This window comes from Erythrolamprus reginae, chromosome 1, assembly GCF_031021105.1.
Source record: "Erythrolamprus reginae isolate rEryReg1 chromosome 1, rEryReg1.hap1, whole genome shotgun sequence".
NCBI classification, from domain to species: domain Eukaryota; kingdom Metazoa; phylum Chordata; class Lepidosauria; order Squamata; family Dipsadidae; genus Erythrolamprus; species Erythrolamprus reginae.
The window spans coordinates 230,038,320-230,055,321 of record NC_091950.1 but is presented as its reverse complement, the minus strand read 5'-3'; positions in this window follow the sequence as shown (position 1 = coordinate 230,055,321).

The following is a 17,002-nucleotide window of genomic DNA, read 5'->3' as shown; positions in this document are numbered from 1 at the left end:
ATGCAAAAAGAACATTATTGTGCTTTTTGAAGATGTTTTTGATGGGAGGTGTCCATTGCATATCTTGCAATATGGTAGAACCTAGAAATTTAAAGGTTGTTGATAATTTAATTAAAACTGTTGATACTGTATTGTCTAGTATTGTAAGAGGTGGAAATATGGGGGGGGGGGTTTCTCCTAAGGTCTACCACCATTTCTATGGTTTTGAGTGTGTTCAGTTCCAGATTGTTGTGGTTGCACCACGAGATTAGTTTTTCAATCTCCCGTCTGTATGCGGATTCATCATTGTTTTGAATGAGACTGATCACTGTTGTGTCATCTGTGAACTTCAGTAATTTTAACAGTTAGATCATGTCACCCTTAGCCCTTTTCATTAGACATACTGAATTCCTTCAATGGTCTTTCTAGAGTCTTAACAACTTTATATCAAAACTGGTTGCAGTATTGCAAGTGTGGTCTTATTATAAAGTAGTATTAATGCTTCATGTGATCTTGATTCTAGTGTTCTATTAATGCAGCCTAGGACTGTTGGCTCATTTTTAATATTTAGTTTGTAAAGTTATTTGAAGAAAGACCTACTTGCTTTTCAATTTGTCATGATGAATAGGCTATTCTAGATAAGATTGATAAGAATAGCAAACATTCCAGAAGATAGAGTTAAGATGCAGAAGTATCTTCAAAGACTTGAACACTGATCCCTTTCAAAATGAAATTTAATGGTTGAAAAAAGGCTCTACCTTTAGGCAAGAAAAACCAAATGCACAGGTACAGTATAGGTGGCACCTGACTCAATAATAGTAACTGAGAGAGAGAGATCTTTGAGTCCTAGTACACAATCACTTAAATGAGCCAGCAATGTGATGCAGCTGCCAAAAAAGCAGGTTGCATTAACAGACATAGAATTAAGATCATGTGAAGTGTTAGTACCACTTTATAATGCTTTGGTAAGATCACACTTGAAATATTGCATCCAGTTTTGATTGCCACTTTATAAAAGAGAAATTGAAACACTAGAACGAGTGCAGAGAAGAGCAACAAAAATGGTTAGGGGACTGAGGCTAAAATATGAATGGTTGCATGAATTGGATAAGTCTAGTCTAGTGAAAAGAAGGGCTGGGGAGACATGATAGCAATGGTTCAATATCTAGTGGCCCCCCACAAAGAAGATGGAATCAACCTATTGAAAGCACTTGAAGGCAAGACAAGAAGCAATGGATTGAAACTAATCAAGGAGGAAAACCAACTAGAACTACCTGATGATGAAAATCATCAATCAATGGAACAGCTTACCTTTAGAAATTAGGGGTGCTCCATCATTGGAGGTTTTCAAAAAGATTGGACAGCCATTTGCCCAACATAGTATAGAGTCTCCTGCTTGAGAGGTTGGACTAGAAGACCTTTAGGGCCCCTTCCATCTCTTATTCTGGTAAACCATGAAGATGGCTGGTGTGCTCACATGGAGAAACTTGTAGGATTTAGTCAGAGAAACTTGAAAAATCAATAGCACTGCATAACTATTAAGGGCTATTAATAAAAAGGAATTTAACAAGACCCATCCGTGTAATTGGATCAAACTTAAACAACTTCTCAGATTTAATTGAAATGGGTTTCTTTCAATGTAATCTGTATACACAATGGGATATTGTATACATTGTGAAACATGAGACTTTACTTCCACTTAGGCACTTTCAAACAGTGTTTTGCAGAAACATCTGAGTGGATGATACAGCACCTGGACAATTTGCTTGGCTTGATACTAAAGTAGAGTTAGGTCAATTTAATACTTACGTAGCAACCACTAGGGAATCTTGGGCTGTAACAAGGAAGCTGAAAATGGCAGTGATAAATTTCTTTTATTAGTAAGAAACTACATGAATGTGAAACTGAGTTCAATCCACAGATGACTTCTGAGTCAGAAGCATTTACTTGCTTTAAGTCATCCAGAGATCATTATAGATCACAAAAGTATTTGTTTTTCCACCCATCTGGATTATTTGAAGATTTCTAAACGAGGGAGTAGGGTTTTTTTTTTAAGTGAGCACAAGCCAATTCTCCATGAAAGAAAGACAAGTCAGGGAGCCTCTCCTGCTGTCTGCAAATGGCTACCATGTTTCCCTGAAAATAAATCCTTTCCCCCTACCCATCCTGAAGAGTCCAGAGACAAAGGCTTAAGCAAAGACGGTTCCTTTATTCAGCTCTTAAAGGCAAGTGACAATCAGCGGGAACACGTCTGGCTTTACATGGAGAGCAGCCGCTCTTTTATACTTTTGCGGCTCCCGCCAAAAGAGAGCAGTCAGCGTCTGAGCCAATCAGGTGCGACTTCCGTTTTTGCACAGACAGCGTTTTTCATGGAACCAACTATTTACATAGGATTCAACAACCCTCCCTCCCTCCTTAGTCAAGAATACATCAATCAAATAAGCCATGTGACGAAATCCTCCAATCTGCTCGGTCTACACAGGGTTCTCTCCGATCTGCGCAGATCATTTGAGTCCTCGTTTCCAACGGTGGAGGTCGGTTCGCCTACACCTCCCCAGTGTGGCTGGGGCCGAGTTTGGGCTCCGGCCCGCTGAGTTGAGTGGGCAGGCACAACACCGGCCTCCGAGGACGAAGATGGCTCGGCGTCGCTGGAGGACCTTTCCTGGCTCGGTAAGTCCATTTGAATGTCCATTAAAGCGGGTTGCGCGTTAAAGTCTATTAGAGGGGAAGAGTCTGTATTAGCGGTTTGCACAGGGGAGGTTTCAATGCGCCTTCGTAAATGGTCAATGTGCCGCTTCCACATTCAACCATCTTCCAATTTTACAATATATGTTTTAGGAGCAGTTTGTTGTACAATTGTTCCCTTCATCCAATTCAAACCCCCATCAAAATTCTTTGCAAAAATACTTTGACCCAAGTACAATTGTTTTTCAGGATTTACATACATAGGATTATGAGTGCAATACCTTGGGTGTAATCTATCCAGTGGGGATCTAAGTTTCCTTCCCATTAGTATTTCAGCAGGACTTATGTGTGTGTGGGAATTTGGTGTAATATGTTGTGTTAACAAAAATTGGTCCAGATGCTGTTGTACATCTCCAGGGCCTGACCTGCGCAATGCTTCTTTTGCAACCCGAACGTACCGTTCTGCCAACCCGTTAGCCCAGGGCGAGTAAGGCAAGATGAGAGCATGTCTGATCCCCAAGTTATCTAAAAACAATTCAAATTGCCTGGCTGTCAATTGGGGCCCATTGTCTGACACTAAGATGTCAGGACAGCCATGGGTGGCAAACAAATGGCGCAGAACCTTAATTGTAGCACTAGTGGTTATATTATTCATTGCAATGATTTCTTAAATTCTTAATTAATTAGTATTTTAATTACTGTGAATTAATTCATTTTTAATTATTATTTTTTTTTTAAACTAATGGATAACTGGGGTGAGTGCAATAATATATATGGGATAAATGATTGGTATGAGTGGGATGGATGGGATGAGTGGAGTTATGACATGGATGAGATGATTGGAAATAGTATGAATGATATATTTGGCCCACCTGACGTTGGAAGGGCAGGAGGAGGGGGGCATTGATCTCTGGGGTGGCGGAGGGTCGGAATATCCCGGTGTTGCTGGGGAGAGGCAGATATGGCGGGAGCCGCGGAGTTAGCTGTTCAAGGAGAACAAGAGATCATTGTTTAATAACAATTCCTTGTTCTGGCTCCATGAGCTCAACCCTGGATACTGGTGATGAGTGTAACTCTGGCCCTGGGCTCAAGCTGTTGCTACTCAATGCCAGATCGGTAGTAAATAAAGCTCTCCTCATCCGGGATTTGATCCTGGATGAGGAGGCCGACCTGGCTTGTGTGACCGAAACCTGGCTGGGCCTGGAGGGAGGAGTTCCTCTCTCTGAAATCTGCCCAGCCGGGTTTCGGATATGGCATCAGCCTCGACCCCAGGGAAGGGGGGGAGGAGTGGCTATTATAGCCAGAGAGAGCCTGTGCCTGCGTAGACTCACTGCTCCAGAGATTGCGGGTTGCGAGTCCCTCCTGGTGAAGTTGGACCTAGGGGTTCAGGTGGGCTTGTTACTCACGTACCTGCCTCCCAGCTGCGTGTCAACAGCCCTGCCTGTGCTGCTGGAGGAGGTGGCCGGGCTTGCGGTGAGGTTCCCTAGGCTTATGGTCTTGGGGGACCTCAACCTGCCGTCGCTCGGCGGATCCTCTGGGCTGGCACAGGAGTTCATGGCCACCATGTCAGCCATGGACCTGACTCAAGTAGTGCAGGGTCCAACTCATAAGGGAGGGCACGCACCTGACATGGTATTCCTCTCTGAGCAACTGAGTAATGGTCTGAGATTAAGGGGCTTAGAAGTATTGCCTTTGTCATGGTCAGACCATTTTCTACTGCGGCTTGACTTCCTGGCTCCAATCCTCCCTCGCAGGGAGGCGGAACCGATTAAGTTGTTCCGCCCCAGGCGCCTGATGGATCCAGAAGGCTTTCAGAAGGTGCTTGGGGATCTTCCAGATGCACTCGTCCACAATTCGGCAGAGTCTCTGGCTGAGGCCTGGAACAAGGCTGCAGCGGAGGCCCTTGACCGAATTGCACCGCTGCGACCTCTCCGCGGCACTAGACCCCGTAGAGCTCCATGGTTCAACGAGGAGCTCCGGGAGTTGAAATGCCAGAAGAGACGTCTAGAGAAGCGATGGAGGAAGAGTAAGTCCGAATCCGATCGAACACTTGTAAGAGCTCATATTATGACTTACAAAGTGGCACTCAAGGCAGCAAGATGCGCGTATCATGCCACCTTGATTGCATCAGCGGAATCCCACCCGGCCGCTCTGTTTAGGGTAACCCGCTCCCTTCTTAACCAGGGGGGAGTTAGGGAGCCCTTGCAGAGTAGTGCCGAGGATTTTAACACGTTTTTCGCTGATAAAATTGCTCGGATTCGAGCGGATCTCGACTCCAATTGTAAAACAGAGTCAACTGACAACGAGTCAGTCGAGGTGACTGGGGCTAAACGTCTTTGTCCATCTGTCTGGAAGAAGTTTGACTTAGTGACACCTAAGGAAGTGGACAAGGCCATTGGAGCTGTGTGTTCCGCCACCTGTCTACTGGATCCGTGTCCCTCTTGGTTGGTTTCGGTCAGTCGAGAGGTGACACGGAGCTGGGTCCGGGAGATTGTCAACGCCTCCTTGGGGAGTGGGTCCTTTCCGGCTCCTTATAAGGAGGCACTTGTGCGCCCCCTCCTCAAGAAGCCTTCCCTGGACCCAGCCATACTCAATAACTACCGTCCAGTCTCCAACCTTCCCTTTATGGGGAAGGTTGTTGAGAAAGTGGTGGCACTTCAGCTCCAGCGGTCCTTGGAAGAAGCCGATTATCTAGGTCCTCAACAGTCTGGATTCAGGCCCGGCTACAGCACGGAAACTGCTTTGGTCGCGTTGATGGATGATCTCTGGCGGGCCCAGGACAGGGGCTTGTCCTCTGTCCTGGTGCTTCTTGACCTCTCAGCGGCTTTCGATACCATCGACCATGGTATCCTTCTGCACCGACTAGAGGGGTTGGGAGTGGGAGGCACTGTTCTTCAGTGGTTCTCCTCATACCTCTCTGGTCGGTCGCAGTCGGTGTTAGTAGGGGATCAGAGGTCGACCTCTAGGTCTCTCCCTTGTGGGGTGCCTCAGGGGTCGGTCCTCTCCCCCCTGCTATTTAATATCTACATGAAACCGCTAGGTGAGATCATCCAAGGGCATGGGGTGAGGTATCATCAATACGCCGATGATACCCAGTTATACATCTCCACCCCATGTCCAGCCAACGAAGCAGTGGAAGTGATGGGCCGGTGCCTGGAGGATGTTAGGGCCTGGATGAGTGTCAACAAGCTCACACTCAACCCAGACAAGACGGAGTGGCTGTGGATCTTACCTCCCAAGGACAACTCCATCTGTCCGTCCATTACCCTGGGGGGAGAATCACTGGCCCCCTCAGAGAAGGTTCGCAACTTGGGCGTCCTCCTCGATCCACAGCTCACATTAGAGAAACATCTTTCAGCTGTGGCGAGGGGGACGTTTGCCCAGGTTTGCCTGGTGCAGCAGTTGCGACCCTACTAGGACCGGGAGTCACTGCTCACGGTCACTCATGCCCTCATCACCTCGAGGCTTGACTACTGTAACGCTCTCTACATGGGGCTACCTTTGAAAAATGTTCGGAAACTTCAGATCGTGCAGAATGCAGCTGCGAGAGCAATCATGGGCTTTCCCAAATATGCCCATGTCACACCAACACTCCGCAATCTGCATTGGTTGCCGATCAGTTTCCGGTCACAATTCAAAGTGTTGGTTATGACCTATAAAGCCCTTCATGGCACCGGACCAGATTACCTCAGGGACCGCCTTCTGCTGCACGAATCCCAGCGACCAGTTAGGTCCCAAAGAGTGGATCTTCTCCGGGTCCCGTCAACTAAGCAATGTCGCCTGGCGGGACCCAGGGGAAGAGCCTTCTCTGTGGCGGCCCCGGCCCTCTGGAACCAACTCCCCCCAGAGATTAGAACTGCCCCCACCCTCCTTGCCTTTCGTAAACAACTTAAAACCCACCTCTGCCGCCAGGCATGGGGGAATTGAGATCCTCTTTCCCCCTAGGCCTTTACAATTCTATGCATGGTATGTATGTATGTATGTTTGGTTTTTATATTAATTGATTTTTAATCATCAATACCAAATTACTATTGTACACTGTTTTATTGTCGCTGTTAGCCGCCCCGAGTCTCTGGAGAGGGGCGGCATACAAATCCAATAAATAAATAAATAAATAAAATAAATAAATAAATAACCCACCTGGAAAATGCATCTATCACTATTAAGAAATATTGTGACCCCACTGGCCCTGCAAAATCAATATGGACCCTAGACCAAGGCCCTGCAGATTGCTCCCACTCAGCTGGAGTTCTTTTGGGGGGATTTGGCCGAGACTCTTGGCATGGATCACACTTGGCTACCCACTTTTCAATATCAGTATCCAGACCTGGCCACCATAAGTGCCCCCTAGCTAGACCCTTCATCCTGACAATACCAGGGTGGCCCACATGTAGCATGGTGAGTACTTTGGTCTTTAGACTTTCAGGAAAGATTACTCTATCACCCCACAACAGGCAACCTTTAACATATGACAATTCCAATCTTTTGGTTTTAAATTCACTTAAGTTTGTTTCTACAGAGTCATTTTGCCACCCCTTGAGTACACAGTTTACCACCTTTTTCAAAATTGGGTCTTGCTGCGTGTGCACAGCCACCTCCCTTGCTGTTGTTAGTCGGTTATCTTCGAGTTCTATCATTAAAACATCAGCAGATGGGGCAGGGTCCTCTACTAACTCTGCCATTGGGCACCTACTAAGACCATCTGCGTGGTTTATGGTTTTACCCCCTTTGTGAATGAGCTCGTACTGGTACCCTGAGAGAAACAAGGCCCACCTAATTAGTCTTGGAGACATAAATGGGGGAGTTGGTTTGTTAGGGGCTAGGAGGCCTAGTAAAGGCTTGTGGTCGGTAACCAATTCAAAACTCCTGCCAAAAAGATAGTTATGAAACTTCTTCACCCCAGCCACTAACGCTAGAGCCTCCTTATCTAGTTGGCTGTAATTTCTCTCAGTATTGGTCATTGTTCTGGAAAAGAAAGCAATTGGGGCCTCTGTATTATTCGGCAAAACATGTGCCAAGACCCCTCCCACGCCATATGGGGACGCATCGCACGTAAGCCTGACGGGTAGCAAAGTGCTATACTGGACTACTACACTTGTGGAAGTTAACAACTGCTTTATTTGTAAAAAGGCTTTGTGCTCAGTTCTCCCCCATGTCCAAAGGGTTCCTTTCTGAAGCAGCCGGTGTAAAGGCTCTGCTGCTGTTGCCTTCTGTTTTTAAAAAACAGAGTAAAAGTTTAGAAGGCCTAAAAATGCCTGCAATTCTGTTTTATTCTATGGCTCTGGGGCTTCCCTGATGGCTTTTAATTTTTCAGTAGTGGGGTGGATGCCTTCCCCATCGATTCTATATCCTAAGAATTCTACACTGCTGGTTCCCCACACACATTTGTCAGGTTTGATCCTTAGCCCCTTATCTTGTAGCCTATGTAATACTTCTCTTATTCTTTTGTTGAGTTGAGATTGGTTTTCTCCTGAAATTAGAATGTCATCAAAATAAGGAATGGTCCCTTTAATTCCTGACAACAAACGTTCCATTATGCTTTGAAAAATCCCTGGGGCTATGCTTATTCCAAATTGTAATCTGGTACATTTAAATGCACCCCTGTGGGTGACAATGGTTTGTGCGAGTGCTGTCGGTTCATCGACAGGGAGTTGCTGGTAAGCTTGGGCTAAATCGATTTTTGCAAACACTTTCCCTTCCCCCAGGGAGTGAAGGAGCTGTTGTACCACTGGAATGGGGTAAGGGTGATGTTGGAGGGCTTTGTTGAGCGTTGACTTATAGTCAGCGCAAACCCTCAAAGAGCCATCAGGTTTAAGAGGCGTGACTATGGGTGTTTCCCAAGGCCCCTGCTCTACAGGAACTAAAATGCCCTGGCTTATGAGCTTATCTAGCTGTAGGTGAAGCTTGGGAAGGAGCGGGAGGGGTACCCTGCGTGGTTTGAGCCGGACAGGAGGAACCTTGGGGTCAATAGAAAAGGAGATAGGGAGCCCTTTATACGATCCCAAGGTGGGGCTAAACACCTCTGGGAATTCCTGTAAGAAATTTGGAATACTATCAGAGTTAACAGTACAAATACCAGAAATTTCAATTCCCAATGGTTCCATCCAAGCCAACCCCAAGAGAGAGTGTCTAGCCCCTGCAACAACAACCATAGGAAGGGTACATTTAACAGTTTTAAACATAATAGGTACATTCACTTGGCCCAGAACAGGTATTATCCCCCCTTGAAAATCTCTAATTACCAATGAAGTTTGTAAAAGGTCAGACTTTGAGAGGCTAGGCATGTACATTATAAGCTTTTCCCATGGCATAATGGAGTATTTAGACCCCGTGTCAAGTTCCATAGTGCATGGCTTGTTGTTTAGGAGCAGTGAGATTACAATCTTGCTCCCATTTTTTGTTGCCATGCTATTTACAGAAAATTGATTGTTACCTCTTGAGTAGTTGCGGTTAGCGGTTGAGTAGTTGTTGCGGCCGGAAAACCGAGGAAACCGGTTTTCGCGCGGTTGAGGTGTTTGGGCCTGGAACCGAGGAGGACGAGGTGTGGAAAAAGATTCCTCCGGCAAGGGTGCTCTGCAGGCTTCGGCGATGTGGCCACGTCGGTTGCAGCGGCGGCAAATGGCATCCCGGAAAGGGCAGCGTTGGCGCGGATGGTTTCCTCGGCAGCCGGAGCAGGGGGCGATGGGGCGAGGGTATCTGGGTTGTCTCGGCTGGTCCTGTTGCAGCAGAAAACAGCTGTCCTCGTTGAGGGCAGGTGGACTGAGGTCGTCTGGGGCCTCTGCGCGGGAAACCATGGAGTCGATCTTGCCGACGACTTCCCGCTTGTCATGCTCCTTCAGCTCTTTGGCAGCAGCGTCGGCGACCTCTGCGGTTTGTGCCAGCTTGATTACTGCCTGGAGAGACGGCTCGTCTTCGGTGAGGAGCTTGTTTCGGACCATGGCATTTCTCATGCCGAAGATTAGGGCATCAGTGAAGCGAGCTTCCGGGCTATCAAACTTACATTTTGAAAGCACCGTTCGAAGATGCGTAGCGAACTGGTTAATGGATTCGGATTTGAGCTGGGCCATTCTTGAGAACTGGTGCCGGAAAACGACGGCTGGTTTCGTAGGCTTGAAGTGGCTCGCGAGCTTGGTCTGCAGGACGTCCCAAGCGACGGATTTGGCTGGAAGCGGATCGGTGAGAGTCTGGGCGAGATCGAATATCTCTGGGCCGCAGTAATTCAGGAAAATTGCCCGCTTCCGTTCGGCGTCAGCGTCCCTCATTCCGGCAGCTTCGAGGAAGATCTCGAACTTGGCCATGTAGGCGTCCCAGGAGGATTTCTCTGGATCGAAGAACTAAGGAGCCCGGCCGATTTGAAGGTTGTTCATCTTGCACGCGTGGTTCTTCCGTCCGTTGTCGCCAGTGAAGAGTCCAGAGACAAAGGCTTAAGCAAAGACGGTTCCTTTATTCAGCTCTTAAAGGTAAGTGACAATCAGCGGGAACACGTCTGGCTTTACATGGAGAGCAGCCGCTCTTTTATACTTTTGCGGCTCCCGCCAAAAGAGAGCAGTCAGCGTCTGAGCCAATCAGGCGCGACTTCCGTTTTTGCACAGACAGCGTTTTTCATGGAACCAACAATTTACATAGGATTCAACACATCCCAAAAAACAAGCCCTCTCCCGAAAACATTTAAATGCATGTGCAACTGGTCCCTGCTATTTCCTCTGGTTAGAGTTAGGAAGAAAGCTGAAAATCAGGTAAGACTGTAAGAGGAATCCTGTTTTGCTCCACGTGCCCCAAAATAAGGCCAAGCACTTATTTCAGGGTTCAAAAAATATAACAAGGCCTCATTTCCCAGGAAAAAAACATTAGAAAGACTTGTCATTTGGAGCTTCAGCTACTGCATCAGCTGGACACCTTCCTTTGTCACCGCTGTTCCAGTAAACATGCCAAGGACCCTCCCATCAGCCTCTCCCCATCCTATGAAGTCATCCCTCAATCTCTGGTGATGTTAACAGCTAGATGTGGTATTTTCCCTTCTATGTATTCAGAACATACTAGCTATATAATATTTTCAGCTCTTGACAGAAGCCAGGTTCTTATCATCACAATAAGGTTGTAGCGGTGTTTGAACTGCTAGGAAATTACTAAGAAAAAGGTTTGTTTCAAACCTAGGTTTGAGCCAAACATTCAAATATAACAGGTTTCTGCCAGTTATTAGTTCCAATATTTACAGATAACCAGTCATTTATAAGCTTCCTTTCAATTTTCATCTCTTAGTTATAAAAATTAGCTACATCTGGATGCTAAAATTGCCCTGAGTCCTCGGAGCAGGTGGCATATAAATCCGATTTATAAAGTGTATGGCAAGTTAGGGAAAAAGGGCTGTCTGGGGTTGTAACCAGTGAAAAGAATCATGACGAATCTCTTCTTTAAGTTCTTGATAATGTAAACCCTAGATATTTTTAGCATGAAATGTGTATGTTCTCCTTCATGGTGTTCTACAACCAAAACCTATGCACTTGAACAGTAAATAATAGTTCCAATGATAACAGTAATATCAGAACAATAAAAATCAAACCAAGCAATCTTACAAAAACCCCAAAGATTTATTGCAGTAGTTCAATTTTAAAAACACAGTTGCATTTAGTTAGGACTATTAGTTTTGAAAGTGGCACCACAAGGTCATGACCTAAAAACAACAACTATGGATTTAGGGATTATTCAATTGGCAATCCTTGTTTGGGGAACCAATTTTCAAGCAGCAAACAGCTTACTGTATTTCTAGTAACCCACGTTGAGATTCTTGGACCTAAATATACAGCTAGCTCTACCTTTGTTGATACCGTATCATCTTGCAAAATGCACAATTAGTGATGTAAAACCCAGGGTACCCATCAATGGTATTCCCATCCATGAAGCAGAATGTTCCTCTTATTGCACAGTAATTTTAGAAACGTAGCTTCTCCAGATAGCTCTAAAAGTATAAAAACATTTTTTTTAAAAAAATTTCTTGAAAGGGAACTTCACCCCACACTATTACTATTTGGATGCCTTTTGGTGGCCTCTGAAAGCAGCGTTCCACTGTTGAAGGAGAGAGGCACCATTTTAAGAAGTTGAAACTGATAAGCGAAAAGGATTCGTGACTTACTGGCTTTTATGCTTATTTCCCTCAGTTCCCTAGCAATGATTTCCAAGTGTTTGCTTTCAAAAAATAAGCAGTAGAAAAAAGGAACACACAACAGAGGAGGAAAAGCAAAGTATTTACACTGTTGAGAGCCGCCTGCCTGCCTCCCTCTCCCAGTGACACTGTTAAGCAGCCCATATCACCGGCAACTAATAAAGTGCCTTCTTACAAATTTCCACTTGTTTCATTAACAGTAGATTTTTGAGACAAAGTCCAAAGTACTCACAATTCCATCCACTGCCACTTCGTTTGTAAACCAACATGGCTTCTATAGAAGCCAGTAAAGACATCCTTAGGGATCATTATATTGCTATCTTTCTATATGAAGTCATGAATGGAAGTCATAGCATCTGGTTTTAAATCAAAACACCTAACTAAAACAATATTTGGTTTAGCAACAGAAATATATAGTAGTTATCCTCCAGATAAATCCCTATTTTGGGGGGATAGCAAAAGTTACTTAGAACTTTATGCATAGCAAAGTTACTTAAAACTCTATGCACTTCCAGGCTTAAATAGAAGACCACAGAAACACTGAATGAAACTTATCTGCCAGTTCAGAAGTTCTTGCATGACTGCAAATCTTTGCAATACAGGAAAAGGTGCCCAACACAAAATCTCCAAACCAAAGCATTCATGTTGGACAAGAAGTGTGTGTGTGTGTGTGTGTGTGTGTGTGTGTGTGTTCTTCAAGGGAGGATATTCTACACCATAGTTGTACCTGCTGTGCTGAAAGGCTGAACTGGCTCCAAGGCAGAAAAACATCTAAAAGTCACATTGACTAGGACTATTAACTAAAAACACCGAGTCCACAAATGGGGCAGCATATAAACTGTAGAAGCTAGCCCAATTTATTTTGACTCATGAGGCAACAGGAAGGCAGAAAACTGCTTTATGAAGGAGCAAGTGACTATGCCATTTTCTCCTTACTCCATTACAACGTAAGCAATCCCTACCCAGACCTGTGGGTCAGAGAGATATTTTCTCACTGGAGTTCCACACACGATGGTTTGGAAGATGCACTCTGTGAGAGTCAATAATTCTTATGATCAAGTAGACATGTTGGCATGAAAGACATGTGACGAATCGTCAAATTAGCCTGACTTTTAAGACTGTCCCTCGTCCTTTTCAATGGGAAGAGTAATGCAAAACTGGCTCCCCCACTCCCCAAGTTCTAATTTCAGCATGGAAGCCAACACTGCGGACAAAGAAAAACACAAACAGACATGCAAACTGACATGGCCCAGGAAGCATCTGCAATAGATCCATGTTAAAGAAAGATGGACAAGAATAATACAGTGAAAATGGAAAGCTTTTTTTTTACTTCCAAAACCCCTCTCGAAATTACAATAGAATTTAAATTCTATGTACAACATGCTGTATCCACTAACAGGATACTAAAAGGAGAAGTCTCATGTTCTCATCTTGGGAGTACCAGCTTTCCAAAGAACAGAGAACAATTAGTACACAAAATCAAACTGCAAGAGAACTGTGCTTCCACCTTGCGAAAGAATGTATGGATACAAACTTTCTGACCACAGCAGAGTGGCTCTATATTTGCAAAATATTATGGGCCAGCCTTTCTTTGGTGTCGGGTGCTAGAACAAGGAGCCTGGGAATTCTGGATGGCTCACTGTGGAAAATATTCAGAAAGATCTTCTAATGGAGGAATGCAACACATAAAAAAGATTTTTTTTCTTTTTAAAAAAGGATGATTTTCTGTATTAAAATTATGGCAACAAAGTTTAGAAACTCATTTAAAAAGCATCATTTGCCAGAAGGTTCCTGAAATGTACATTTGTGTGGTTAGGTTTGTCAATGATGCACACTCCATCACACCAAGAAGTCCAAGGGCGTCGCCAGAACTAATCAACCAGGGTGAGTTTCTGTGCTTCAAATGATTGCCTTTCTCAGCTTCCTTTTAAAAAATACAGACTAGAAACATGTGCAGATAATTCTTTTCTCTTCAACACACACACACACACACACACACACGTATACACACAAAAAGACTGTGACTCAGAACTGCTGAATCCCATTGCAGATGTCAGAAAATGGGAGGAGCTTACACCTTGAGCAAACAAAGAGGTGCTGGGGCTTCTTGCAAATGAAAGTCAGACACCCCCCCTGTTGTTCCAGGCACTACCCAACTGACTCACAAAGTCTTCTACAGTGACGGTGGGTCATAGAGGCCCAGTTATTTCTTAGCGGTGTCCAGTGTAGGCCTTAAACCAAGAGGTAACTGAGGCTGCTGCTGTCGGTTGAGAAGCCTGTGTGCTCTGGCTCTGCAGCATCTCTAACAGCTGGGAGGGGATATCGCAGAACCGTGGGCTGGGCAGGTTCTCCCAGTCTGTTCCAAGGTCAGTTTCTTCATCACTTATGTGCTCATCTCCACTCTCATCTGTTTTTCCAGCACCGCTGGGGTCCACAAACTCCATGGAATCTTCCAAATCGGCACTGATCTCAAACGGTCCAGATCTATTGGGGGAGGGGAAAAGAATAGGAGGGAGGGAGGGAGGGAGAAAGATGCTTTAGTCACACATGTGGTAGCAAAAACAGAAACAAGCGCTCATTTAATGTTGAAAGGTGCACGAAATGAAATAAACTAGTCAAAACTGAGGATGTGCACTGGCTGCCAATTGGTTTCCGGACTCAATTCAAAGTGTTGGTTATGACCTATAAAGCCCTACATGGTATTGGACCAGATTACCTGCGGGACCGCTTCCTTGCCACATGAATCCCAGCAACCAGTTAGGTCCCACAGAGTCTGCCTTCTCCAGGTCACTTTAACTAGACAATGTCGTTTGGTGGGAACTAGGGAAGTGCCTTCTCTGTGGGGGCCCCGGCCCTCTGGAATCAGCTCCCCCCCCCCGCGGAGATTCGTACTGCCCCCCGCCTTTCGTAAGACTCTTAAGACTCATTTATGTCGCCAGGCTTTGGTCAATTAGACCCCCAGTGGTTCTCAACCTGGGGGTCGGGACTCCTTTGGGAGTCGAATGATCGTTTCATAGTGGTCGACTAAGACCATGAGAAAAGACAAATTTCCCATGGTGTTAGGAACTAAAGCTTCTATTCTGGTGCCTTGGAACATATTTTTACAATCCGACCAATCAGGCGTTTACAGTGGGGGTGTCCTTCTAACCTTCCTGCCATCGCCCGTATCCAGCAGAAGCTGCTGCCTGAGTGCTCTTGGCCGGCGGGATTCAAAGTGCTGGGGTGGGGGTGTCCTGACAGCCCCCCCACCCCAGTGCTTCGCCTCCCGCTGGGACACCCCCCACCCCAGCACTTTAAATCCCGCCGGCCAAGAGCACTCGGGCAGCAGCTTCTGCTGGATACGGGCGATGGGCGGGATGAACGGCGCCGAAGCCGGTGGCTGTGGCAGCTGCTGCAAGAGGCTTCCGCGCCGCTCTGTCCCACTCATCGCCCGTATCCAGCAGATAGGCTTTGAATTTTTGGCTGGGGGGGGAGAAGTAGGACCTTCCTAACTCCCCCCCCCAGCCAAAATCACAAAGCCAGGCAGCCCCCAGCCGCCAAAGGAGCCTCCTGATTCTCCCCGCCCTGTGGAGAAGTGTGGAGGGCTGCGTCACTAAGCTCCACCCCTCCATAACCCCACCCCCATATGACCAAAGCCCCCCCCCCACCGGGCCGTGGAAAACTCGTCTAACTTAAAGCCGGTCCCTGGTGCTAAAAAGGTTGGGGACCTCTGCCCTAGAGGAAGAGCAAGGAATAGTTACTACCGTGTTTCCCCAAAAATAAGACACTGTCTTATATTAATTTTTGCTCCAAAAGTTGTGCTACCTCTTATTTTCGGGAGGCGCCTTATATTTCTCAAATAAGACAAATTCACAGGCAGAAAAGCTGACACCCCCAAAGAAAGTATACCATACGGTACACTGATTACGGTACGGTACCTGTCAGTATGGCACCCACACACACAAACGACGGCACTTATATGGTACAACAGTATACTCCCGCTATTGCAGCTTCCGGCCACCAGAGGAACTACAGTCTACGCACTGTAGTGGCGACTGTAATGGCAGTGAGACAGCAGCAGACTGTCTGCTGTACTGGACGGTACAAAGCGATGGAAGGGGCCATCAGGGGACACCACATTATTGCGGTACCGCTATGAACAGCTTTGAATGGTACCATAAGTTTTCCCACTGTACCGTATGGAAACTTGACTACGCCTTATTTTGGGGGGGTGCCTTATATTAGCAAATTCTGCAAAAACTCTGACATGCCTTACTTTCGGGGTATGTCTTATTTTCGGGGAAACAGGGTAGAAGGATTGCAGAATCAATTGGATATTATTCCAAAAAGAGGTTTCAGAGTACAGTGGTAGCTCTACTTACGAACTTAATTTGTTCCGTGACCAGGTTCTTAAGTAGAAACGTTTGTAAGAAGCAGCAATTTTTCCCATAGGAATCAATGTAAAAGCAAATAATGCAGGCGATTGGCGAAGCCACAGGGAGGGTGGAGGTCCTGTTTCCTCCCAGGAGATTCCTAGAGAGGCCCCACAGAGTCTTCTCCCTGCCTTTTCTGGCCCTGTTTCCTCCCAGGAGATTCCTAGAGAGCCCTCACAGAGGCTTCTCCCCACCTTTTCCAGCCCTGTTTCATCCCAGGAGAGATTCCTAGAGAGGCTCCACAGAGCTTCTCCCTGCCATTTCCAGTTACAATTTCAGAAGCTCAGGTTTGTAACTGGAAAATGGTTCTTGATAAGAGGCAAAAAAATCTTGAACACCCGGTTCTTAACTAGAAAAGTTTGTAAATAGAGGCGTTCCTAGGTAGAGGTACCACTGTATATATGATAGAAGGAGGTGTGATTAATATGTTACACAAAGGAACTATGTTTGCAGCTTTGTGCCATCTATGTGGAGAAGGAAGAACACCATTTTTTTTGGAAGTGAGCCTTGTCAGTATGGAATAAATATTTTCACTGCCTGGTGAGCTTAGAGATGAGAAAGCCTTCTGAGAACAGAGGGATTGGAATAACTAAGGATAGAGCAAGCAGGCTGGTGATGATGCAGAGCAAGCCAAAGACGGAAGAAACAATTGCTAACCTTCTCTATTCATGCCAGTAAACCCCCTCCCCACCCAGAACTCTTTAAAGAAACTTGGCCATGACATAACTCACTTCCTTGACGCAGAATTGAGCTAATCAGTTTTCTC